This window comes from Erpetoichthys calabaricus, chromosome 2, assembly GCF_900747795.2.
Source record: "Erpetoichthys calabaricus chromosome 2, fErpCal1.3, whole genome shotgun sequence".
Lineage (NCBI taxonomy): Eukaryota > Metazoa > Chordata > Cladistia > Polypteriformes > Polypteridae > Erpetoichthys > Erpetoichthys calabaricus.
The window spans coordinates 349,710,629-349,737,392 of record NC_041395.2 but is presented as its reverse complement, the minus strand read 5'-3'; the positions used below and the strand labels follow the sequence as shown (position 1 = coordinate 349,737,392).

General features: G+C 38.0%; 1 protein-coding gene across 5 annotated transcripts in view; it reads left to right on the top strand.

The window, feature by feature from the left end:
• The window catches only part of ppp6r3 (protein phosphatase 6, regulatory subunit 3), a 163,914-nt gene that overhangs the window by 31,626 nt on the left and 105,524 nt on the right, over positions 1 to 26,764 (top strand). For all 5 annotated transcript variants that reach the window (XM_051923420.1, XM_051923422.1, XM_051923421.1 and 2 more), the window contains exons 2-3: positions 16,992 to 17,088; positions 22,871 to 23,038. The gene's annotated coding sequence lies outside the window, so the exon portion shown is untranslated. The remainder of the gene's footprint in view (positions 1 to 16,991; positions 17,089 to 22,870; positions 23,039 to 26,764) is intronic.

The window sequence follows — 26,764 nt, the reverse complement described above, 5'->3', positions numbered from 1 at the left end:
ACTTTCAGTTTAGTTTGTTAGTTTTTCAGGTTTATGAGGAAAGGCATGATCTGTATTTTCTGAAAATCGACAATTGAAAGAGTGCATTTTCTCAAGTATGATTTACTTAATTCAAGGGCCTTTTTAGTAGGCCAGTGTCTCTCGACAAGTCAAAAGTGTGAACTGAAGAGAAAACTAAAAATAATTTTACCATTAATTCCATTTTTTTAGTTACTTTGGCATTATTGTCTTCTTTATTCATTAACTGTAATTTTTATTTCAGTTTTAATTATCAATGCTAGTTGAGGCTTTAATCTTAGTTTTCATGAGCACTAATAACCTTGTACCATCCACTGATCACTAACTGGCATTCAACAGCATTGTAAAGAATTGTGATTTTGATGCACACTTCAGGTAAGTAATGGTATCTTAGTGATGACTCAAAAATGCAATAAACCGAAGACCGGGTTTTTTTTTTTTTTTTTTTTTTTTTTTTAAGAGATGTTCATGACATTATAAGATAGGTTAATTTATTTTTTACTAAAGCTATTTTAAAATACATGTTTTTCTGTTTTAATATTATAATCACTCATAACATAGTATTTATTTTGGAGACTGCATGGTATTTATGCAAAATATTGAGCTGGAAAAGAGCTTTAAAACAATGTGAGAACCATTTCTGTTCAACTTACATTTAGGGTGGCACAGCCAGTCACAAACCCCAAATAATAAGTTCTCCCTTAATATTGAGCCAAGACAACTGTCAATCATATTGGTTCAGCTCTCATGATATACTCAAATGCTACAGGGAGCAGCAAGCCATTCGAATGAGCGCTCGAGACATCGATACACTGATCACTGACGCTGATTCAGAAATGGGCGAGATTAAAGCAAAGAGGAACTATATTCTCTAGCACATGGGGTTGGGGGGAGAAAGCAGCCACATTCTTGCTTTTCTACACCCAGTGAATGGAGAAGGGGATGTGGTGTGTTTTTTTTTTTTTTTTTTTTTAATCAAAATGATTACATTTGCATAGTTTCATGCTACAGTAACTTTATATTGTACTTTGACAGGGTCACACTTCCATCAAGTGAAAATAACATTCCATCGTCTACTGTCGTCTGTACCAGTAAAAATACCAATATTTTTGCATTTGATACCCTTACCAGTGAAATTTCATGATGCTCACTACCTATTTTATACCATGACAAAAACAGAAATCCCATTCGACAGCTTTTTATTTAAAGCACCTCTGTTATTCAAGTGGGCAGTATTGTGCCTTTATCTGTAATAGAATGTAAAATATATAAATGCTAATAGTAACAGCACATTTTAAAATAGTAGTATATCAAATAGTTGCCCAGCTATAATTTAAGCAAACTAGTACTGGCATTCATAACTATCACATTATAATGTAAGACTTGAGTTTAATTTGTGATACACTGGAGAAACTCCTTTGTTTAACAGCAAATGGAGTGGATTTTAAACATGGGTCTTAAAGAAGGGTGTCATGGACAACTCGATTTACTTTAAACAAATTGTAATTTTATTCCCTGACATTTTCTCTCCTGTATCTGAAAAATACTATTTAAAGTCATTATATAAAAATGAGTGAATTCCAAGGAAATTTAGGTTATTTTCATTTAGACAAACTCTTTAAATTCTTTTAAAATCTGATTTGTCACAATTTTTCAGTTCGGTTCGTTACATTTGCTATTATCAGATTTATTTTTGCATCATTAACTGGTAAAATAGAAGAGTCAAACTAATTTAAATTTCAAATGTCACAAACTCCTGTGGCTTTAATTGTCCAAATTGGTCCCATTTTTACTTTTGCCTAAACTTCATGTCTTCCTGTGTTCTGTATCCAGAGTATCTTACATGAATGGTTAGACTATATTGTCTAGCATCCAGAATTAGGTAATTAATGGACTGACCTACGCTTGCTGGAATAGGCTGCAGCCTCCTGTGACCCTGCTCAGGATCAAGCGTCCTTAGAAGGTGGCTTGGTATTTTACTTGTAGTCGGTTAATTGTAAATGAGAGACTGACTCCAACCATTCACCAACTTACTATTCACATATGTGATATACTTTGTTTGTTACTTTCATGAACATTAGTTTGCATTCCAAAATCACATGACTGGCACAAATTTGGCGTTTGTTCATCTGTATTCAGTAGTTGTTTTTCCCGATTGTTTTTCCCGATTGCTGCAATTATGTGTCTTTGCAATGTGTTTATTTTAACACAACATATGCCATACTACTGGACAGGTGTACTTTGCATATCAAAGCATCGAAACTATTAGTATATTTTTTTATATTAACAAATGAAGCTCCTTATGTCATTGCCGGTGTACACAAGTGAAACAGCCACTTTGTATGAGACTTGCTCCAGTTGTTGTTAACTCCGCAGGTTACTACTGGGAGGTATACCAGTTCATACTGAAAAACATTCATTTTTGTTATGAAATGAATTTTTCTTATACTGCAATGCCGGTTTAAATAGCCTAAACAACGTTCATATCATGGCGCAGTCGAAAGCTATTTAAGAGGGGACCTTTTTCACTGATACACCGCTAAACACGCATGCAACGGAATACATGCATTAGTGGAGATATTGTGTGGTGAAAATGAACAGAGAACATTCCAAAACTGAAGCTGTAGCAGACGATAAAGTTGAACATGATGCCACAGAAGAACTTTTGCCGAAAAAAGGAGTCATGTCTGTTGTCTGGAGATAATTTGGTTTTAAAAGGTTGGATGTGGACCATTATTATTTTCAAATGTTTGAATACTGTTTCTATAGTACAATTACAATACAATCTATTTCTGTGTAGCCTAAAATTACACAAGAAGTGCCGCAATGGGCTTTAACAGGCCCTGTCTCTTAACAGCCCCCCAGCCTTGACTCTCTAAGAAAAGAAAAAAATCCCAAAAAAACCCTTGTAGGGAAAAAATGGAAGGATCCTTAGGAAAGGCAGTTCAAAAAAAGACCCCTTTCCAGGTAGGTTGGGCGTGCAATGGGAGTCAAAAAGAAGGGGGTCGTTACAATACACAGAACAGAACAAATCCTCAATACAGTATAACAATAAAAATTTACAAGTACGGACCAGAATTTAACAGTAGATGACATCCCATAATATGATTTGGATTTGTTTAGAGTCCTGGAAATCTCAGCCATCAAGCTGCCTCTCTCATTTGGCCATTCCACAGCTGAAACAGCGCTGGGCCAACCAATCTGATGAAAGGACCCTCTACCCCACGATTCCTGCGATCCTCAATCAGAGATGACTTTACCTTAGGAAGGTAAAACAACTTGGCAGGTGGGCCGTGGCATCAAGTACCACATCTGAGTACCGAGAAGAGAAACAGAATATGTGAAGGGTTAGTAACAAATTCTAACTGTCATGTTACTTATGTTTTAGTGCTAATGACTAACAACAGAGATGCAGTCTGTACAGTGAATCAGCAGCTCTAGTCAGGGTGTGCTAAACTGAAGTAGTGAGTCTTCAGCCGGGATTTAAAAGCTGAGACCGATGGGGCATCTTATAGTAGCAGGCAGACCACTCCACAGTTTAGGGGCCCTGTAACTAAAAGCTCGACCTCCCACTGTTATTTTATTAATCCTTGTAATCCTAAGCAGACCAGCATCTTGAGATCTTAATGTGCGTTCAGGTTTGTAAGTCGTGATAAGTTCAGACAAGTAAGCCAGACCTTGGCCATTTAAGGCTTTATATGTTAAAAGAAGGATTTTGAAATCTGCCCTAAACTTAACCGGGAGCGAGTGTAAGGATGTGAGAACTGGAGTTATGTGTTTGTTTTTTCTTGTTCTTGTAATAATTCTTGCAGCTGCATTTTGTATTAACTGGAGGCTGTATACAGAATAGTTTAGACATCCAGTGAACACTGCATTACAGTAGTCAATCCTACTAGAAATAAATGCATGAATTATATTCTCAGAATCCTGTTTATTTAGAAAGCGCCTTAATTTTCTAACATTTTTAAGATGGAAGAAACCTGATGTAGACAACTTTGTAATATGTGCTTTAAATGACATGCTAGAGTCAAAGATAACTCCGAGATTGCGGGCTGATTCAGTAAAATTAATGGTGACAAAATATTGTTGTGATCAGCGTCATTCCTTCCAACAATTAACATCTGTCTTATGTGTTTTAATGACAAGTAGTTCTCATCCATCCACTCCTTTAATTTACTAACACAACTAATTAAAGACAACATCAGAGAAACTTCATTTAATCTAAATGAAAGGTATAACTGGGTGTCATCTGCATACGAGAGAAAATGAACATGATGTTTCCTAATGAGAGATCCCATCAGAATCATGTAAAGTGAAAACAGTAAAGGTCCCAGTACTGAGCCCTGCGGGACACCATATCTCATTTCTGTGTATAATGATGGAGTCCTGTCAGCACATTTCTGTACATATTGAAATCAATTTGATAAATAAGAACTAAAACAAGCGGGCACGGTGCCTGTGATATCAATATCATTTTCTAGCCTGTGCAGTAAAATCAAATGGTCAGTGGTGTCAAATGCTGCACTTAAGTCTAACAACATAATTACAGTGGAGTTTCCTTCATCAGAGGATATCAGAATGTCAAAATTATAGTATAAGTTTGCAAAATTTGTTCAATAAAAAGGTTCTATATTTTGACTGCAACAGTGTCATGCCATGTGATTCCTTCTCATCATTAATGCATCCCCTTGAAAACTATCACTTTATGGGGCCATGCAATCCTGTATTAATACTTGTGTGCAAATTAAAATGATTTTTTTGTACAATGTGCAATTCTCATGTCAGTGGAATCAGTTATTCTTAGCCAGTCTACTGCAGTAATTGCAGTGGAAAATGTGGTTAACATCCACTCATGCATGGGGAAATTAAATACCGTCGAATACCGTGAAGCTGGTATAATTTTCAAAAATACTGCGATATAGAATTTTGGTCAGACCGCCCAGCACTACCGCTGGTGGTACAATTTTCTCCCCTGTTTCACTGGCCTATTTGTGTGATTCTGGCTGCATGCGACTGTTAGAAATTGGATGAATGCTTAAGCAGACGTCCAGGCAGAAAATGAATGCAAATCCTCTGTTTCTTTATTGGGACTGTGTAGGACATGGTATTAAATGGAAATTAATCTCACTAGCTACAGGCTAAACAATTACAAGTTGCATAAATGGATAAAAGTGGCAATAACGAAATTTCCCTGCCTCAAACACAAAGCTTTCCCTGATGGTATTTTTGCTGTTTTCATTTTGCGATGTGTTGATATGCTGTAGAAGAACACGGAGCTGTTTTCATGTGTATTCCTAATTGTAGATAGATAGATAGATAGATAGATACTTTATTAATCCCAATGGGAAATTCACATTTTCCAGCAGCAGCATACTGATACAATAAATAATATTAAAGAATGATAATAATGCAGGTGAAAAAAAGACAATAACTTTGTATAATGTTAAATGTTAACGTTTACCCCCAACCCCCGGGTGGAATTGAAGAGTCGCATAGTTTGGGGGAGGAACTATCTCCTCAATCTGTCAGTGGAGCAGGACAGTGACAGCAGTCTGTCGCTGAAGCTGCTCTTCTGTCTGGAGATGATACTATTTAGTGGATGCAGTGGATTCTCCATAATTGATAGGAGCCTGCTGAGCGCCCTTCGCTCTGCCACAGATGTCAAACTGTCCAGGTCCATGCCAACAATAGAGCCTGCCTTCCTCACCAGTTTGTCCAGGCGTGAGGCGTCTTTCCTCTTAATGCTGCCTCCCCAGCACACCACCGCGTAGAAGAGGGCGCTCGCCACAACTGTCTGATAGAACATCTGCAGCATCTTATTGCAGATGTTGAAGGACGCCAGCCTTCTAAGGAAGTATAGTCGGCTCTGTCCTTTCTTGCACAGCGCATCAGTATTGGCAGTCCAGTCTAATTTATCATCCAGCTGCACTCCTAGATACTTATAGGTCTGCACCATTTGCACACAGTCACCTTTGATGATCATGGGGTCCATGAGGGGTCTGGGCCTCCTAAAAAACATGTGGTGTTATGCGCTCACTTGCAGTCACTCATCAGTGTGGTAATGACGTTCACTTAGTACTATCGATGTTTGTAAAAAAGCTAGTACCGTTATGTTTTTGCCATTTTGGTACTGACTTGGAACTGAAGCATCAGTTCTTGTGACATCCCTAGTAGGTGAAGTTCTTTCATGCATACGCTAAGTACTAGGGTGTTGTACCGTGTTAGCCGTTATGAATGTAGAGAAAAGCCAAGCAAAATGACACCTTTTATTGGCTAACTAAAAAGATTACAATATGCAAGCTTTCGAGGCAACTCAGGCCCCTTCTTCAGGCAAGATGTAATCTTGCATATTGTAATCTTTTTAGTTAGCCAATAAAAGGTGTCATTTTGCTTGGCTTTTCTCTATATGCATACGCTAATAAACGTGTCTTATGTTACTGCAGTACAAATTGTTTGTTAATATTGTAGTAGTCTGCCGATTTCCTTTGAAGATGGGTGGGGCTGGATGCATAATTGACAATGACCATCCACACAGGTATGTGGAGCTCAGCATTTTGTTAGTTGTGGACTTATTCATAATACAGGTTCAAGAATGCAGGCAAAGACTTTTGAAGCATAGGCCAAATCAAAGCCCTTGAAGAACATAAGGGGTCTTAAATGGATTGTGGGTAGAGACACGTGTAACAGTTGATAGGGGGTAGAATAGCTGTGGATAGCTGCTAGTTGGCATTGGCTGTTTTATGAAACTTGTCACAACATTGGGAAGGTGACAACATCTCATTGTTAAATAAACGAGCCCATTCTTGGGCTTGCATTTGGTTTGTGCCTCAGTCTTTTAAGCTTAGTATTTCTTACAATATCTTAAGATTATTTTATTTTAATACAAAAGAAAAAACATACCCAACCATTCATTAAACCTTGTGTATTTGCATACCGGTTTAATTTTTTTGGCTTTGTTTTGTTTATTTATGAATATCCTAAGTGACACTAGAGTTGCAGTACAATTCTTTTATGAAGATTTCATATCGTGTGAATTTTGTATTGTGAAGCCAGAATCACAAAATGTGTGGTTTAAGTGTATCATCTCATGGCTAATCATTACATTGCTTCCTTGTAAATATTTTATCTGACTGTCATTAATTTTGTGTAATCATTTGAATATGTGAGGTCACACCTGTAAGGTCACAAGCCGGTTTACATCCTTTTTGCTACTGCGTCTCCCAGCATTGAGAGAGATGGGGGCACTTGTGAAGGGAAGAAAGGGGAATGGCGTCTTGTGCAGAAAGCCAAAACAAAGTTTTTTGCACACCTCTGGTACACCAGCTCATTTGTCATCTTACTAAAGTTGTTAGCTAAATGATCTTTAATAACGGAGAGAAAAAAATGCAATTAAGAAAAGCAAAACATTATTTCACTTATCTAGAAGACAATGACAGTGGAGCAGGGCTGTCTGTCAGCGATTATGCATGGAGTGAATTAACGTGTACTCGGGACTCGCGTAATAATCTACACCATCATGGAACAGTATTCTGTCATGATTCAAAATTTAACTGATACAGTAGTTCAGAAAAATGCCCCAGTTGCCTGCTATATCTCCTGGACTGTTGCACCCTACATGATTAGCTTGAGATGTCCATACATTTTAACTTTCCATGGAGTGTTTCTCTCAAAAATGTTTTATCAAAGAAATATGAAGTACAGTTTAAAATTTGTCATTACCTGCTGCTGACAATGTCTGGCCCAGCTAAATTTCTTGGTGTGAAAATCTGGCCCAGATGAATTTGTAATTGAATAGCCCTGCACTAGAGCATCAGACAGTGGAGGCAAATGTCTCTTGATGTCATTTCCAAAGTTTTTACAATATAACCTGACTGTTTATTTCCTTTGTTTAATTGTCTGTGGGCAAGATTCAGAAACATATGGAGTGTTCCATCAAAGTAAACTCTTAATCAATTTCAGAGGTTACTTTCTGAAAGACCTTGTTGCACATCTTGTATTTATAATTAATATTTCTTTTTGTCTGTATGTAACATTTTGGAAATCCAGTTTATAGCAGTTAAGTATTGGGGTAGTTGAGGTGGTTGTTTTGCTGCCTCCTAAGTGTCTTCTGTCTGTTGTTTGTTGTCCTCCATGAAATTTCACAAATTTATTAATTTCTGTAGCACATTTTCATTTAACTTGCGGTGTGTGGCTCAAAGTGCTCTACAAGAAGCTACCAAAGAATTACATTTATGAAGGACACACAAATAAAAATTATAAAAAGATTATATAAATACAAACTTGAGAAACACAGATGAGCAAGTAAATAAGTTATTAATATTTAGTGAAAGTAATGCTGCACTGGCAACTTCACCCCTTCTTCTCTGCATTTATTATTTGTCTCCTGCCTGTTAACCAACATGAAATCCTGTTTGGTGTATCACCTCGGATGCCAGTGGCACCTTGTGTTAAAGATCCACACCGAAGATAAAGTTTATGTGAGGCCTTGTGAAAGTCTTAAGGAAATTGTGATGTGTGTGTTGCTTTTGTTTACTACTCAGATTGTCCCTTAAGAGTGTTAACAGACTGGTTTGTGCTGCTAAATCAAATAGAAATCTTTAATTGAACTACCTACCTTAGATAGATAGATAGATCGATATGAAGAGGTGGGGTTGTGTGATGTGAGCCATATCTGTTGGTTTTGTTTAGGATTTCTCAGCCTCAAACCTTCTGCTGTCAAGATTATTAAAGAATTTCATAGAGCCATTGCTGCTAAAGTATGTGGAATTTATCTTAGATGGTTTATATTTTGTCGGTCAAGTTAGCAGTTATTCTAATAAAACCTGTGCGTTTTTTAATCTGTAAATTTAAAATAGTAATGAGTATGTGTGCACCCTATTGAAACATTTCTTATAAACTTTTTTTTTATATAAAGACAAACTGCAATAACGAAACAACCCAATGAACAAAGAAAGTCTGAGATGTTCCAAAGGCAATCCTTACAATGGAACACAGCACTCAAGCTCTACCTGACTTCGAGCTACGCAACACAAAGAGTAACTTCAAATTTAAAATTCTGAACAGGTTCTTGTAAAGAAAACCAGATTATCTTTAATTTATGATAGTATAGAATAGGACTTGCCCACTTAGTTATCAAGGGCGATGAGCAGAAGAAGTGCTTATGTAATTAGTTTTGGGTTTGCTTTTAACTGATTGATTGTTCATTGCACACTTTCATCTCTTCTCTTAAAGCGTTTGGAGTTATTTTTAGATCCAAGGCGCAAGGTTTTGCCTAAAATGATTTGATTGTAGAACACTGCCAAAACATGAAACCAACATTGTGTGCTGCATTGATGGCAATTGTCACAACTTGGGAGACCCCAGGGTACTTTTTAGGCAGTTTTAGATGAGATACTGTCAAGTCAATCCTTGGTGAGAGTCTCACTTTCTTTACACTGCATGCAATATTAGGATTTATCGTATTATTTAGATTAGTCATTTGTGCTCCCTTATTTTACTTTCTACTACATCTGTTCTTAACTTTATCTATGTCAACTGGTGAGAGAGCGGGAAGGTAAGTTGCTCAATTTATTTCGTTGTCATAACCATAAATTCCAATTGTAGTGCCAGCATACTGCTCATTGGAGCAAGAGTGAAAAATGATTTTGGAGAAAAGGCAAAAAAGAATCCAAGGAGATTATTTCAATTATTATTATTACAATACTACAGAAGTACTAGAACAGTCAAGGAGGTGTAATACGTATATAGGGAAAATCGATAACTTAGATGAAATTAGAAATCGACAACCTCCCTCAGTAATACTGTAGAATTCTCAATTTAGATCTGGTCATTTGCAATTCAATTCAAAATAACGTCTGTTCCTTTTTCAAAAAAATGCAATTTCCATAGAAGTTTGAAAGTGTGCTTCTATAAACTAAGCCTCGGTAGACTACAATAAGTCGGCGTTTTCATATGGAGGTGCTGCAGCTTCTCTACTGAGGTTGCCATTCTTTTTTTTTTTTTTTTTTTAAATGAAGCCATATTTTAAAGATTGTCTTTAATTTATCACATAGTTTTTAAATGAGTATAGCTAAAAAATTTGACTAAAAAACTTCAAACCCACTGCAGAGTTTTAAAAAATGTTCTAATTCTATATTTTGGAATGTAGTTGTCCTGTATTACTTGGGAAACCATTTAAACCTGTTCCACTGCTCCTCCACTATCTCCCCACTTAAAAGCTTATCCCAGTTTACCCCTTTCAGACTTTGCCCATATGTTCAAAATTTGCCCTACCAAAGTTAAACTTAACAGTTTTAGTCTTTGAATTTGCACTCTTCCAAACTGAGAATTATAATATGGCCACTTGACTGTAGTGGTCCAATCACCTCTACACCCTCAATTCTTCCCTGATGATTACAAAATGTTAAATTTAGACAGCGTTCACTCCACTTTGGTGCTTTAACATACTCTTAAAAAATTGTCAATAATTACATTCAAGAATTCCAGCTCCACTATTTGTAAAGTTATCCCAGTTAATAATTGGGTGAATAAAGTCTCCCATAACTTTAATATCCTCCTGTAAACTTGCCTGTTTTAATATTACATTGTGCATTGGAATTACTCTCTGCACTGGGGCTTTTATAACACCTCCTAAGATAAGGCCTCTTTACCTAATGCTTTCCAGGCAAGCCACATGTCCTCACTAAGATGGAACTCATTGTCCCACTGAAAAGGACTTGCGTTTAAACTCTGTTTGACATAAATGACAACCCCACCTTCTTTTCTGTTGTGTACCCCTCTGTGTTTACACTCATCCCAATCTTTGCTATTTAGCCAGGTTTCTGTTATTGCTATAATATCATAATTATGCTCCACTACATATAACTCCAACTCATTTGTTTTATTTTTGATACTTTTAGCATTCTATAGTTCTAAACTGGGCCAGTCCTAAACTCCCTGCCAACCATTCCCCATTCTCATCTAACCTCCTTATATGCCACCCCAACACTTTGGTGCCCTTCTGGTTCAAATGTAAGCTTTCACAGGGAAGCCAGTCCCATCTGTTCCAAAAAGAGTTCCAGTGCCCCATAAAACTTAATCTCTCTACACCAAGATTTGAGTCACACTTTGCTAATCTTCTCAGTCTCACCTGGACTGGCGCATGGCACAAGCAGAACTGAAGGGACTACCTTGTCAGTTCAGCTTTTCAGCCCGGCACCTCAATCTTTAAATTTGGTTTGCGGATTTGACAGCCTGGCCTCCTGCATGTCATTTGTTTGTACATGGATGACAACTGGATCCAGCCCCCCTTTGGCAAGAGCCAATCGACTTTTCAAGGGAGATCTCCAATCCATCCACCTGGAAGTCAACACTCTTAACTCTTCAGAGACACCATCCAGCTCCACAAGGACCTGAAAACTGTTTGACATTTCCAGTTCTGTGCCCAACACAGTGTGTCCCCTTTGCCTTGCGCCTCGTGAACATGACCCACTTCTCTCTTCCTGTCTGGTCTGGAGTCCCATTCCACTCTACCTTAGGGGTGCACCCTATCTCTCTAAAGGACACCTGTGCCAGGTCTGCCAACCCCTCTTGCAGTTCAGTGACCCTGATTGACCCTTGATCAGCTGGCATCTCCTGCAGACATAGTAAAGATGAGGTTTGGGCCTGAAAATTCAACTTCACACTATGCCATGTTTGGGCTAATGGTAAGAAACATTTTCACAACCCTCAGCATATGTGTTGGGTGCCCAGAGTACACATCTCTAATTCAGTGGTGAGAATCCTATTTTTTATTTTTTGACATGAGATTGTTTGAATGAATAAGGTAAGATCTGTTTGTAGTTTAGCTCTCCAGTTTTTAAAGGTTAATGTCTATTGGTAATTTGTGACAAGAACCTTCAATGTTTTAGCTTATTTTCTAAGTTGTAGCAAGCCCTGTCCGTTGAAAAGACGGAAAAAGTTACCTGCTGTGTCAGTGCGCATTTTTAGTTCCAAGTTGTACATTTGAGGAAGTGACTCGGCACTATTTCAGCATGTTGGTTTGTTTTTTTATAGACATTGCAGGCTGACTAGTATAGTAAACAGTCTAATGTCTCTCTGCTTTCTCACCTTTTCAATCTTAAAATGAGTTTTGCCTGAAAATAAAGGACTGCTTTTATTTAGATAGATAGATATTTTATGAATCCCAAGGGGAAATTCACATACTCCAGCAGCAGCATACTGATACAAAAAGAGTAATAAAAATGCAGGTAAAAACAGACAATAACTTTGTATAATGTTAATGTTTAAATCCCCCCCCCCGGGTGGAATTGAAGAGTCGCATAGTGTGGTGGAACAACGATCTCCTCAATCTGTCAGTGGAGCAGGACGGTGACAGCAGTCTGTCGCTGAAGCTGCTCCTCTGTCTGGAGATGATCATGTTTCACAGTGGATGCAGTGGATTCTCTATAATTGACAGGAGCCTGCTGAGCGTCCGTCACTCTGCCACAGATGTCAGACTGTCCAGCTCCGTGCCTACAATAGAGCCTGCCTTCCTCACCAGTTTGTCCAGGCGTGAGGCGTCCCTCTTCTTAATGCTGCCTCCCCAACACACCACTGCGTAGAAGAGGGCGCTCGTCACAACTGTCTGATAGAACATCTGCAGCATCTTATTGCAGATGTTGAAGGACGCCAGTCTTCTAAGGAAGTCTAATTTGCGTCTTCTGGATGCTCTCTAACTTGGTTGTGATGTTGTCCACTCCCTGTAGTCTTCGGTACTTTGCAGCACATCCTCCCTATTTAAACTCCTACAAAAGTTCTCCCAGTATTTGAATTTTTTTTTCTTTTTTTGTCATATTGCTGCTTTGTATTTATTGATTCCTTTCACTTGAAAGTGGTATTAAAACAATAGTGAAACGGTTTATCTTGTCTCCTGTTTGGGGTGTTTGGTTACAGACTTAACGCATCTTTTTTTTTTTTTTTATTTCTTTATATTGTGGTAATTGATGAGAAGATGCAAATAAGTTTTGACATTCTTGCCCTCACTGCCCCAGTAGCTACGTTAGGACTTGCTGCCAATTGAGCGATATTGCCCACTCCTGTGTGTGTGACTGGGCGATGTTCATAATGTAGAGATGCACTTTAACTATATTTCATGTCTTCCTTGAGCTTTGATTACCTGTTGCTTCCTATTCTGCTTTTTGTTCATCATTTTGGCACACACTTGAGCAGCCTGTACTTAAAATTTACCATTTAGGCGATACAGTACCATGCCCACATCGCCACTAGTTGGAAAGAAATTCAGTGTGCATTGAAAACCCAGTGTGTGTTGCTGTGACAGACGTCATATTTGGGCATGTCAAGTGTAAATCAGGCTTTAGATGATGCTTATGGCAGTCTAGATAAGAACTTTATGTCCCCAGGGAAAAATTTGGACTTTTTACAGAAGTTCTTTGCATAAATAGAAAAATAAATGCGCATATATATATATATATATATATATATATATATATATATATATATATATACACACACACACGCACACGTAACACACACCAGAATGACTAAAAAGACAAAGAACCTCTGATTTGGCAGTCCCAGTACCAGTGAGGCGCTATACAGGCATATTACTATTGGTATAAAGGAGCTCCAGTTGAGTTTCTCCACAGACTTCTGCTGAGTAATTGATTAGCTCAAAGTTCTCAGTGTTAGCATGTTAGAGAGAGAATGTGCGGCATTGTTCATGATGTTACTCATTCATCACCATTTTTCTATGTAATGGAGTTTCTGAAGCAAGTTGGCATCTTTCAGGTTTTTTAAATTCCATTACTATTTTGGCACTAAAGCAGCATCCCTGAGAACTTTATTTGCATGTCCAGTTTGTGCTGCACAGTCTAAATGAAGTTTAATGCCAAAGTACTTTAGCAGTTCACACTAGAAATAAAAATAGATGGGTTTGTAGCTGAAGATCTAGTCCTGCTTATTAGAGATAAGACCTTGAAACTTGAGTGCAGTCAGTTGGAGGGAGGACATGCTAGCTGTACGTTCATTGTGGTTTCATTTGATTTGGGTGACTTGCCTAACTGATTTTTAAAGTCTAGTCCTATGTGATTTCACTGTGTTTTAGGTTTCTTGTGCATCAAACTAGATAGTTATGTGTCATTTAATCTGATGCTGAAATTGGAGTAGAATTTCAAATGCATAATTTTTCTAATCTGATTTTCTACATGTGTGATATTAGTTATCAGGGTAATCCACACCTATACTTCTTCTTTCATGATCATCAGTTTGTCTTGTATGGCTTGTTATAACTTTGTGCCCTTATTTACTTTGAGTGCTCCAGCTATTTACACAGAATTACTTGTTATTAACTGGTGTAGAAACTACAGTCAAGCAGTGGCCCATCGTTTTCACTTGCTGTTGTCTGCGCCCCATCTTGTACTATTTGGACACAAGTAAAGGAGGACATTCTACAGAAAGAAGAAGGAAATGGTGAAAATACTCCATTGAAAAAGCTTTGTCAAAGTTTTTTCAGAATTACATACAAAAATAAATCCTACACTTCAGATAACTGTAATACATTATTTATAAAACAGCGAAAGAAGCCATTTGAGATTTTCCTGTGTTTAAACTACTCCATAGCTGCAGTAAAGAGTCCGTTCAACTTGGTAATTAATACTGGGTGGAGGTGGTACCAAAGCTTTCAAAGGCACGTTCATGAAACCCAACAGTCTGGACTAGGGGAAAATTCTATAAAACACACTACATTGTTGTCGTGATGCTGCATGCCATCATAAGCTGTTGGGCAGAGAGGGTGAACTGAGAGGAAGGTAAGAATGATGGTTGAGGTGAAAAAACATGAAACTTTTCCTGCTCTGCTTGACTCACTCAGTCAGGTTTAATTTTTGTCTTAAGTAGGTGGGGTGAGCTGAAATCCAGTGAGCGCACCTGTGAGGAACAAACAGAAGAGAGACTCGTCCTGTGTGATTTGTCATGTTTGTACCTACCTTGACCTAATGAAGGATATAAAAAGCTGAACTTGCTGTACCTGTAAAGTCTTTGCATGGTTACAGGCACTGGTTCTGTCAGGCAACACATTATTGGCAGTCAGGAAAGGGGGTGAGCTTGCAATATTTTGGAAATGTGAAATTGTGCCAGAATGTCATGACGGAGTTGTCCAATTTGACATATTTGGTGTTTTCTAGTCATGTGACCTGACTTGCTCTGGCAGTGAGTTTTCCAGCAGCAGTCGTCAATTTTGACATCCATTTGATTTGAAGTATCGAATGTGCCACTGCTTTTACTGACCCAATGTGTTTTCAACGGAATGAACCGAGTTAGCATGTCCAGTGATTTTAGTTTGGGTGGAATAGACCTGGTAGCCCCAGCACCCAAAGAGTATTTGGCAGGACAGCAAGGTGGCCAGCATCAATAGACCAGACAAGAAGCATAGCACAGTAGCTCTGCATGAGGTTACTGGTGGCATCCACCACGAGACCATTTAAAGCTTTGTAGGTTGCAACAGAATTTTGTATTCAGTCCTTCAAGATGCAGGAAGCCAGTGAGGACTGAAGAGAGGAGTGCAGCAGGTCTGAGTGAGGAGTATGGCTGCTGAGTTGGAACTGAGAAATTAGAGGACATGGGGCACTTGCTAAAATAGATGGGATGTGAAGAAAGTATGGACAAGTTCTCGGTCTGTCTAGAAGGAGAAGGCAGCATGAGATACTGTAGGTTTAAGAGGTGAAAGTAAGCTTTCTTATGTGAATTAGAGCGAGTTGTATGAGAAGGGAGGAATCAAAAACCTCATCACCTAGAGTGATTTTAATGCCATTTAGGAAAAGTACATGCAAAGAGCTGTACACCATCCATTATTTAATTTCACTAAGCAAGTTGTGAGATGGGAAGTAAAATGAAACGGAGTGTCATCTGCATAAAAACAATCATGTAGCCCAAAGCTCCTAGTAAAATGGCTAAGGGACGCAGGTTGATGCTGACAAACAGAATGCCTAGGACAGAGGCTTGAGGAGTTAAGGTTGATTGGCTGTTGCCAAGACTTAGGCTTTGCCGTCCATTAAATAAGGCTTGAACCACTGGACAGCCATGCAAGCCAACTATGATGCTTTGTGATTGACTGCGTTTTATGCTTTCATCTTCTTTGCCTTCCTTTGCAAAAGGTCCATTTACAGGCCAGCACACGGCCAGCTCTGCACTTTCCCCTTCTCTATTAATCATGGCGCCTCTTGCTGTGGCTTTATCAGCATATAAGATGTGGAGACTTCATCTGTCTTTTGTCGTCTTTACTACAATTCTCTGTGCATTTTCACCTTTTGAACCCCCAAATAAGAAAGACTTCAAGGTGACTTCACTGGTCTGCTCTTTTCTGGTGGTTTATGCAAACATTTTGTATTCCCAAAGTGTCCTGAAAAGAGTGACCTTTTCACTGATTAATAAGGACAGAAAAATGGGACTTTTGGTACTGTGTGAAAGAGTGGGATGCAATGGACTGATGCCTGGTCTGGGACTCCCGCTCCCATTATGCTGCCCTCAAATACCTTTTAGACTAACAGAATTCCAGAAACCCTGTTTAAATAGCTGTGCATCTGGCCTGTCGCAAGTATTTCATGTCCTCCATTTTCTCTACATTTCCTCATTCTCTATTTGTGGAGAGGAATGCATTTATACTTAACCAGTTTGAAGCTTTTGGTGTCGTTTTTTTGGTTTTTAGTAGAATTTTCTGATAGAAGTTGAGGAACTTCTGCAGCATAAATTGCAAAAAAATCTATACAGGCAGATTTCCATTATGAGTGTTGTCTTTTTATATTTTACATATTTGTGTGTGTGTGTATATAAATAAAGGTTCATAAATTACATAGTCATATGTTCAGATTAATGACAGCCTTGCTAATAAGCTGTATGAAGTACCACAGGTAATGAATGGGGTAAGGCTTTTATATTAATATAATTCCAGTGTATTTTAAAGGAGTAATGCAGTGTTTTTTCCCCTCTTTCAAAAACAGGTGTCGAGACCTTTGGGTCTACATGTGTCTAGTACTTGGTGCAACCTCTTCTGTCACAGAGAAGAACACACCGCCTTTTCCTCGTATGATTAAGAAGGTAAGTGGACCTTGGACAATTCCTCCATACTGAAATAAAGTTTTTAGTAAGTTGCGTATCAACTGCACTTTTCAGTTTTTATAGATGTGCAAGTTTTCAAGTTGGTTTAACCTTTGGAACTAATGCGACTGTTGCAAAAAAAGTGAATTTTCAGTCAGTAATGTCTTTTAGGTGTGTTTATGGTAATTGGCTTTGTCACAGAAGTCGATGGTTTGTGACCTAAACATTGATATTTGGCAGGGCTTGTAAAACCTACAGCCCTGGGCAGTCCCAAGATCTTCATCTCACATAGTTCTCTTTCACTGACAGTCTTCACATTTGCCTAATTATTTTAGCTTCAGTCCCTTCTGGCTTCATATTTTGTCTTCATCTGCAGTGAGGGGAGACTGCCGTATACCTGACATCTTCTAACACAGCTGGTATTCCCTTCTCCTCTGCCTCAGTTAAAATGGTGAATAGCATGTGAATGTGTGAAGTCAGACCCTGAATGTCTGATGATGCCTTATTCAAGAGTCGGAGTTGCTGAAGCTGTTAAATATACTGACTCTGACTAAATGTAAATTGTGATGTTAAAGTTTACAATTTCACATATACTAATTCAAACTTTTTCCTTCTAGTATTTTGATAAATTACAGCCTGTTTTGTTTTTGTATGTTTTGTTTAGAGTTGCTCAATGCTTGAGACTTCTCTATATATATAAAATCCCTATGTGCGTCCAGGTGTCCGTGTGTGGGTGTCTTCTGATGAAGTGCGCATGCGCGGGGCACGGTGCGACTCGCGATATTACTGTCAGAGAAAGTTAGAGGTGTTTTATGGAAATACAAACCAGTATTACTGCGAGAGGAAATTAAAGTTACACAATACAGTAACGCATATTACCGACGCGCACGCCTGTATTACCGCCAGAGAAAATTAAAGGTATATTATGGATGTACAAGACGGTATCCTTCAATAAGGGCGCGCACAAAAAGGCGAGCCTCAAAAGGGCGAAATCAATTGGGCGCAGCGAATAAAGTCGCGCGTAAATAAAGATCTGCACCTTTGTTGCTCTTCACATATTCCAGAGCCATTTGAACTAAATTATCTACGAACGCCTTTATTCGCCGCGCTCAATTGAGGCTGCACTTTTGAAGCTCACCTTTTTGTGCGCACCCTTATTGAATAGAGCCGTATAAGACAGTGTTACTGTCACAGAAAATTAGACACACAATACACGGCGGCAGCTCATGAAGAACGGTCAGCTCAGCAAGTAAACATCAACAAAAGAAAGGCTGAAAGAAAGAAAAATACGACCAACAAAAAGAATGAGGTCAAAGTCCCTTGCCATTTAATATAGACTGTTCCTACTAATGTTTATGCACTACTGTTCTAGCACCCGTTATTGTAACGGGCTAAATGACTAGTTTAATGAATTATATAAAAAGCTCCAACAGCATCGCTGCAGCCTTTATACCTAAACTTTAACAGGGTATGGTGCTAAAAAGTAGCTTGATTCATGCTGGCAGTGATCAAATGCTTTGTATCTTGTATGTTGTGTGCTTTGAGTCGACACAGTAACTACAGTACCATTCAAAGGTTTGGGATCACCTGGAAACGCTGGTGGTTTTGGTAGAAGTTCATAACTTTTCTATCATACTATTAAATTGATTTAAAAATAGTGTATACATTTATATTTTTAATTTATTATTCACCTATGGCTGCAAAGCCCCATTTTCAGCAGCCATTCCTTCAGTGTCCTAATGGTCACCACCAGTCCCCCTTAGCTTATCCTTAATTAGTCCTGTTTACATGCTAATTGGTTATTAAAGAAACCGTTCAAGTTGCATTAGCACTGCTGAAACTTCCCATTCTGTCCCCTTGTATTGCAAGGGCCTGGCGTTCTTAAGGTTCAGTTCTGAGTTCAGAAATGCAGTGTTCTCAAAAAATATGTCCGTCTATTGTTTGTATTTTTGAATTTTTTTTTTTTGGCAGAATGAAGGCTTTTCCATGTGACAGGTTGTCAGATTCTTTCTTTCTTTCTTTCTTTCTTTCTTTCTTTCTGTGTTTTTTTTTTTTTTTTTGGGATCCAGTTCGCCATCAGTAACAGATACCTGTGTATGGAATCTTCAGTTTCTAGGCAGTATTGTGCATGGAATAGCCTTCAATCTGCAAAAAAAAACCAAAATACATAGTTGTTCCTTGAGAGAGCCGTTGAACAGGATAACTGGTTTCAGTGGTGCTGATGCCACCAGTCAGCATTAACACATAATATAAGGATAAGCTAAGGGAGTTGGCCATTAGGACACTGAAAGAATTGCTGCTGAAAATCAGTGTAAACCAAGCCAGAGTAGCAACAAGCCTCCACTTAAAAATGGAAGAGAGAAAAACAATTAGTATCTTGCAAAAAATTGTAACTAGTTTACTGTAAAAATATCACATTACCAGGCTCATTTCTAGGTTTATGTACAGTACTTGACACAAGAACTAATGCAGTCCCCAGAATTTTCAATCAACATTGAAATATCTGAAGAATAATTTATTTTAATTGCTGGTTTAAGTGGCCGCCCTGAACTACAGAAGATATTTCTGAAATTACAGATTATGATCAGAAGTACTGTAGAATGTTGGGTGTAATGAAACAATATTAATAAAAGGCAGAGGCTTTTCAGCAAAGACATGGCCTTAAGGGAGGATGGGATTGGAAATGTTAGGACACATTTTGTATTTTTAAGTTAACTTCCAATAAAGAGAGCAGCAAAGCAGACTTTACCAGACACAGTAAGGACTGGAATGTTCGCTTTTATATTTAACAAAGTTGAGTGTTAAACTAACAGAAAGGAATCTGAGGAGTTGTCCTGTGTAATAAGACACTGCTTTTCTCAGTTTGGATGGAGAGTGAGCTTGGCTTGTGTTAAGTGCCGCAGTTCAAATTTTCAATTTGAAAAGGAAAAGCTAAAGAAGAACTTGAAATTGTTGCTTAGTAAACAATAAACTTGTTGGTGTAAGAGCGCTCTTTGTTTATTCTTCTTAACATAAAAGTACATTTCTTCAGCATGTTGGCCTTGTATCTTCTTGACAAACATTTGATAGACTTGAGGCTTTAAAGGTTTGCTCTTTTTTTTTGTTTGTATCATACAGTTGATTTAATTTTTTAACCACTACTGCATAATTAAAATGGTAATCCATATTTAGTTTTATACCAGAAGAGTTAGGAATGCCTAGCTGGTACACTGGAAAAAACAAGCTAAAAACCTGTATAGAAATATTAAATGTATATTTCAAACAACAAAACGGCTGCAGTGTAATTAATGATTAAAAATGATGAAAACCTGTAAGTACATGTATATACATGAAGTTGATTTGTAGACCAGAAACGCTTGTTTGATATTTTGTGATGCATGTTAGCCGATCTAATGCTGTGTCAGTAAAGCTATAATTATTTGTGGAGTATTTCTGTTCAAATGTATCCTTATAAGCAAGTTTAGCATTTTTGATTTTATGTTTATAAATCCCTCTTGTTAACATCGTTTGAGATCTTGATAACTGTAAGCTAAAAATAGTTTTATCTGTTACCAACCCAGTGTTTGTAGTGATGGCTGAAAATACACTTTTGGTCCAGGAGAGCAGAGGTAACGACATTAGTGAACAACAGAAAGCAAAACGAAAATATCCAGTCAGAAAATCTCAAGTGACTTGTGAGGGGAAACGCATCCCGTTCAGCATGTTTGTCTTGTGTGTATGAGAGGATTTTCCTAAATATTTTAGGAAAAAGAGGAGTATCTGACTTTGTGGGCATACACCTGTAGGGCTGCAGCAACTAATCGTCGTAATCGATGATAGCATTGGCAACAATCGCTTTCATTGATTAGTTGATGACAACATGAGGCCGAGTATGTTGTGCTGTGCTTTTGCGTCACCACTACATTCAGCAGTGAATGCATTTGGGAAAAGGAAGACAGTATGAAATGTGCCATAAAAGACAGTGTGACCTAAGACTTCCAGAATTTGGGAGAGCTTTACCCTGAACACAGGGGAAAAGAAAGTGGTTGAGTTACAAAATATGGAGGTCTCACCTCGTATGGCACGAGAGCCAAACAGAGATGCAAAAACCTTTGAATAAGAAACATACCATTGAACGTCTGTGGAGGGGGGAGACTTGCCATATGCCACTAAGCTGAATGAGTTATGTGGTACAAATACTGCACATACATAACAACACAATGTTTACTAGGCTGGGCATAATGACATGACTTTTGGTTTGACGCGAGGAATAATTGGAGTCCTAGTCCAGCCCTCTACAACACGTACAAAACTCTAGCATATGTGACAGAACTTCATGATAGGCAAATACACTTTCTTTGACACAGTGTAACATTAGAGTGGATATGATTGGATGTGAAGAATCAACGTCCCAGTCCAGGCAGGAAACTTTTTTTTTTCTAGTGTTGTAAAGAAATCAAAAACTTGGTGAGAGAGCAACGGCGTATCACTCATTCGGAGTCAAAAAATAAGAGCGGGTGGAAAAGCTGTCCGTCTCCAGCTGGCTTTTATACAATCTGGAGGAAGACTCCATAATGTGCAAGTGCTGCTGCCGCAAACCTACTTTAGTTGGTGAAAGAGATTTTGTGGCAGGATCACACAATTTCAGAAAATCTAACAGCAAATGACATGCAGCAGGCTACGACAGTGTGTTGACTTCAAGCCAAAGAGTACACAGTGGTTAAAGGTTTCCAGACACAAAAAAAGACTAATAGTGATGCAAAAGATGTGAAGTTTTAGTGAGATAAATTTGAAATGTTACATAGCAAAGGGAGAACTGAGTTTCAGACAGATGAGTCCACTTCGGTCGGATTTTTACAGGATGCATTGGCAGTAAGCCATCCCTTTCGTGTTTCATTTTGAAGTGTGTGTTTAGTGTGATTCTGAATACACAAGCCACATTGTGAGTTTAGTTAATTTATTGAATACTGTTTTGTCTTTAAGGAAGGTTTGTGTGTGTTTATTGCACAACCAGAGCTAGAAGTGCTACAAAGTTTTTTTTTTCTATTTATTAGTTTTTTTTCAATGTATTATTTCAGTGTTTAAAAACGTGTGTTTTATGGAAAATATCTACAAGAAGTTCATTTTTAAAGTATACATTACTAATAAGTTCATATCTTTTTAATTTGGTGAAAAGTTCAATTTCATGCACTTTGTGTTTAATGTCAATTTTTTTTTCCAATCCAACTAATCAATTGACAAAATAATCGGCAGATTAATCAAGTCGATGTTAGGATGTTAGTCCTATTCACCTGCATACCTGACATGAGAAACTTGATTCTCAAACCTTGGACATTTTGATTGTTCCATGCTGCTCAGCACTGGACAACATTGAAATCCTTTGAATTGGAAAGCATCTTTATCTCCGATCTTATCTAAAACCTGCAATTCATATTTGTCATCCATCACTGCAAATCGCATATTAACTAACAAATTAAGATTCCTTTTTGGGAGGGGTGTTTCTTCAATGCTGTTCATTCTGGATTGACTTGTTAAATGAAAACGCAAAATAGCTTGTGAACGTACTAAAGATAATTAATACCATAAATGGAAACTTGTACTTGCAAGGAACTGATTTATAAGCATAGTCTTTGATCTTTCTATTGTAAGTGGGCTAAAATAAATGAATGAACTGTTTTAGTACAGAAACTAATTTTCATGTTTGAATCCAATATGGTAAATAGTTGCTCCTTCCTAACTGTTTTGTATATCAATATTATTGGTCTAGTTTTTAAACTATTGTCTAATTTTGACTCTCTCTTAGGTGAATATCATTTAGTTGGACCTGCACCAGTGCTGCAGCCATAGTGATCGGTGGAAGAATTTGCTGCTCCTCTTTAGCAACGCCTGTAATGGGCAGGAATTCCCAATTTATACGAGCATTATTTTACTTTTGTTAGTATTTTCACTGCAGACTTGCTCATTGAGCCAGGTATGTTCCTCATTGTTTACTTTGCTGATTTAAAGGAGAATGACAACTTGTCAGTCCTTCTGCATAAACCTTCAATTATTTTTCTATTTTGATCTTTAATCTTCTTTTTTTTCTTCCCATTCTGAATACACATTATTCTGTTGCACGTTTATTTGCACAAACGTTTCTTGCCTTTTTCTGTTTATATATAAATAAATAAATGAGAACCAACAGTGTTGTTTAATTTAAAAATACAAGTGAAATGTCTCCTGGAGAACTATGTTCAGTTTTGGTCTGTGGGCTACAAAGAAGACACTGCGCTAGTAGAAGAGTCCAAGGAAAGTGTGGCTAGGCTAATTCCAGGACTGCAGGGGATGAGTTATTAGGAAAGATTGAAGGAGCTGAGCCTTTTCCATCTAAGCAAATAGAAACGAGGTGACGTGATTTATAAAGTGTTTATAAAGAAAAATAGGAAAGCAATGTGAACAGAGGGTGCCAGTTGTGACTTCAAAATGAGTTCAACAAAAACACTGAGACACAGCTGGAAACTTGTTAAGGGTACATTTCACACAAACACTTCTTCACACAGAAAACCACAGCCATATGGAGTAAGTGAACAAGTCCTCTGGTGGAGAGTAGGACTTTGGGGACATTCAAAACTTGACTTGATATTTTGGAGAAATTAGGTGGGGAGAGGATTTGTGAGGTTTGTTGGGCTTTTCATCAGAAGTTTTCTAACTTTCTAAAAGTGTGTTTTTCCCAAAATTTTGTCCAGGTCCCAAGAGAATCTGTAAGTAGCATAAAATAAAAAGTCCACTCGCGATTCTGCTGCCGCTAATAATCAAATTAGTCCTGTTTTGTCCAAAGCGCAGGATCCAGGCATTCATTGTCACCTGTTCTCTCTGTCCATAGCTGGTTGATTGGTGCTTGATGGTGGAATAATTGTTCTTATTTTCTTTACCAGGTTCATCTTAGTTACTCCTAGTCTTAATTTTTTTTTGTTATACCCATTTTCAAGCCTTTGTTTTCTTATTTCAGAATGGCTTGGGAGGTTGTTGAGACACTCGGTTCTCTTCATGTCGCTATTGTGCACAGTGCTTGGCTTTTCAAAGGTTTAGTGAAAAGTTTTCCTATGTTGAATAACGAACAGCTGTGGCTGTTGCAGTGGTGCTTTTACACATACAGCTCAGCAGTGCTGAACGTGTTTACACCTGCTCTTCATCTTCTATTCCAGTCGCTTGTGTGTTAGGTGAGTTCATTTTATGTGAGTTGGTGGAGACTGGATCAAATGATGGATTCTGGCCATGTCTATGGAAAAGAAATGTCCAGTTAAATTGTTGTTCTTACACAGGGATCTACATTCCTGTGAAAAAGTTGCACTAGTTTACAATGTTGAAGCTGTACTGTTTTCAAAAAGATCAGCTCTTGGGGAAAATGAAAATGATCACAGTGAATTTTCTCGAGTTTGTAATGACATTTGTTGTCCATTGGCACGGCATCAAATTCTCCCAAGGGTGTCTGCTCTGTTCACAGCTAATTGGATTCCTTTATACTAGAATCAACCAATCAAGTCAAACCCACGTTTTATTTTATTAATGTTGATTCAAACCAACATGCTGCTGTTTTTGCAATTAGTTAATGAACCAGTTTCTCTTCTAACGTAACTTGAAACGCCCATCCCGCTTGAGCTTGTCAGGACTTCAAGCAGTTACATGCCTCCAAGTCGATAGCATCTATCATTTAATTGTTAGCTTGCTATAAAGGCACAAATACTTTTGCCTCCAAAACAGATCTATAAACACAAAGTTCACAGAATGCATTAATTAACTGCTGTGATTGTTTGAGGCAGTGTACGATTTTGACCAAAATCCAAAATAGTTTTTACCATACAGAATAGTGAAAGTGACTTGTTTGTTCTCATCAGTGGCTGAAAAGAACTACAAATTAACCAGTGTATAGATTCCGTTTAATTTCATTTTATTATTGGGATTTTGTGTTCTTTCACTAGTTCAATATTATACCATTGACATCACGAGTCCTCTTCTGTGGTGATTTATGCAAAAACTGCTCTACCATTTCATGCTGCAATTTTTTTTGAAGTGCCCACATGAAAGAGTACTTTTTATTATTGAAAGATAGTCATATGGTTCTGTTTCCCTTTAAAGCGCTGAAATAGAATTAATAAAATGGAAAGTTAAGATGTGTAGATCTAATTTCTTTTGTTTCTCAATTGAAATAATATCAAAATAAGAAATATATTGACTCCATGAAAATAGAACCTGTTTCATTAATTAAGCACATTGGATCTTAAAGTCACTCAGAGAGAGGACTAACTTGATAAATTCAATGATTCAGTTGAGGAAGAGCAACAGTTTCCAGCAGTAACTTCATGTTACCATTGCCTTCAAGTTGAATCATTTTAGTATTTGTATAAAAAATGAAGTAAAATTTCTAAGGCATTGCTGCTGAATTTTTTTGCTTCAAATCCCTAGATTTTAGTCTGTGATCTGTAATAACTCCGAGGCCATGAGGACGGCCTGACAGCACTGATACAGCCCCTCACCGGTCCCACAGAATTAACGGATTACGGTAACCAGAGGTGGGATTTAGGCTGACGTCGAGGGGAGTTTAACTGAGACCTGCATTGTGACTTGTTAAGGCTGCACTGTAGACTATGAAAGTGTGGAGCAAGTGTAAGAGAGAAGGCCATCACAAAGTGCTCAGCAATTCTAAATTGTCACCATAGTACATGGCGTGCCATTCACATACAGTACACCACCTGTAACACAGTACCACGCAGCTTACTAAAGAATTACAGCGACATGGAGTGGAGGTTGGTGGGAGTGAACGCTGGTGCCCGTTTGTAACAATGTGGTAAAGATGTGCTGTTGTAGTCCTGCTGTTCATTAATAAAGATTTCCCTTATTTCTGATCGTTAATCATGTTTGCTCTCTGTATACACGGTCTGTGCACTTCAGATGATGTGCTCCTTGTGATGTTTATAGGCCCATTTCTGATGGACTTAAGCTCATTTTATAGTGTGATTGTCTGTCGGCAGCCTGGCTACGTATACTTAGTATCTGAGTTGTCACTTTGCAGACCACACTTTGAACCTCTGAATAAACTTCCAACCTGGCTTGTTAATGTAACATGTTAGCTCACATTAGCCTGCCTCTCGGCTATCTACAGTAAATTAACCCATTCATAAACAATAGTTGGTGTGATTAACAATCTCTCACGATGTGCAGATGTCTGACATTTGGTTGGCTACTGCTGAGAAGTCAAGTCAGTTTTACTTGTACTGTGCCCTCCATGATGTTTAAGACCAAAACATTTTTTCTTGATTTACATCTCTGCTCCACAGTTTAAAATTACAAATTAATCAATTCAGACATTATTAAAACCTACATTGCAGACTTTCGTTTAAAGGTATTTTTATACTATCTAGAAATGACAACACCTTTTCTACATGGTCCCCCAATTTCAGGGTACCATAATGTTTGGGACCCAGCAATGGCAGCTCTATTAAAGCAGTCATATTTAAGACTTAGTCACATATTCCTCGCATGCAACGACTGCTTGAAGTCTGCGATTTATAGACGCCACCTGGTGCTGAGCTTCTTCTCTGGAGATACTCTGCTAAGCCTCTATTGCAGCCATCTTCAGCTGCTGCTTATTTCGGGGGCTTGTCCCCTTAAGTTTTCTCTGCAGCATATGATAAGCCTGATTAATGGGATTTCAATGGGG